The following is a 1611-nucleotide window of genomic DNA, read 5'->3' on the forward strand; positions in this document are numbered from 1 at the left end:
GCAACCATACCGAGCATAAGATCCAGTGGAGATTTTCTGAGGAAGACATATACAGACACAGATACAGTTACAACTCATCAGGATTATATCCACCCACTAATGGGGAAAAGAATTCTAAAAATGATATATAGCAACATTTTTGTTTTAAAGGCCATTGCAAATCTTTGATGCTAGTATTCCACATATTGCTAGTGATTCTAGTTTTCCACATATATCTGCTAACAAAATTGTTTTGTTTTTGTCAGGTTTAGTCTGTTTTTTAAAAGTGCAAACATTTCCAGCCATCTCATCCAGTTTATGGTTGTTCACATATTCATTTTCAATGCAGCGAAACACATTTTTACATTAGTATAAGGGTATGTATGTATGTTTTTTTATCTGACTGAGGATATGTGTCGACATTGTTCAGTCTTTAGTGTACTTACTGAGTGAGAGATTTAGGACAGGAATAACCTGCTGATGCCATGCATAACTGATAACCTGATACACGGCTGGCAGGAGTACATATAGATCAAGAAAATAAGCGTCAGAGGAAATATGAGAGGAACAAAACATTCTGTGGATCAGCTAGTACAAGACACCTGTTCGCTGCTTGAGGTTTGATCTGGCCATCAGTGTAAATGCTGATAGCAGGGATATCCTGACATTGAGGATACTCTATATAGACCAACATGACTGTGAGATGGATTGTTTTGGGTTACATTGAAGGGGTGATATCCTGACATTGAGGCCTACTCTACAGGATATAGACCAACACGACTGTAAAATGTCAAAAGGAATAACATTTTCCTTGAAATTTTGACATAAGTCATTGTACTATAAAAATATACTGCCTCAATTCAGCGTGGCATGGAGGTGATCAGTTTGTGGCACTGCTGAGGTGGTATGGAAGCCCAGGTTTCTTTGACAGTGGCCTTCAGCTCATCTGCATTTTTTGGTCTCTTGTTTCTCATTTTCCTCTTGACAATACCCCATAGATTCTCTATGGGGTTCAGGTCTGGTGAGTTTGCTGGCCAGTCAAGCACACCAACACCATGGTCATTTAACCAACTTTTGGTGCTTTTGGCAGTGTGGGCATGTGCCAAATCCTGCTGGAAAATGAAATCAGCATCTTTAAAAAGCTGGTCAGCAGAAGGAAGCATGAAGTGCTCCAAAATTTCTTGGTAAATAGGTGCAGTGACTTTGGTTTTCAAAAAACACAATGGACCAACACCAGCAGATGACATTGCACCCCAAATCATCACAGACTGTGGAAACTTAACATTGGACTTCAAGCAACTTGGACTATGAGCTTCTCCACCCTTCCTCCAGACTCCAGGACCTTGGTTTCCAAATGAAATACAAAACTTGCTCTCATCTGAAAAGAGGACTTTGGAACACTGGGCAACAGTCCAGTTCTTCTTCTCCTTAGCCCAGGTAAGACGCCTCTGACATTGTCTGTGGTTCAGGAGTGGCTTAACAAGAGGAATACGACAACTGTAGTGTCTGTGTGTGGTGGCTCTTGATGCCTTGACCCCAGCCTCAGTCCATTCCTTGTGAAGTTCACCCAAATTCTTGAATCGATTTTGCTTGACAATCGTAAGGCTGCGGTTCTCTCGGTTGGTTGTGCAT

The sequence above is a fragment of the Myxocyprinus asiaticus genome, chromosome 9, assembly GCF_019703515.2.
Source record: "Myxocyprinus asiaticus isolate MX2 ecotype Aquarium Trade chromosome 9, UBuf_Myxa_2, whole genome shotgun sequence".
NCBI lineage: Eukaryota > Metazoa > Chordata > Actinopteri > Cypriniformes > Catostomidae > Myxocyprinus > Myxocyprinus asiaticus.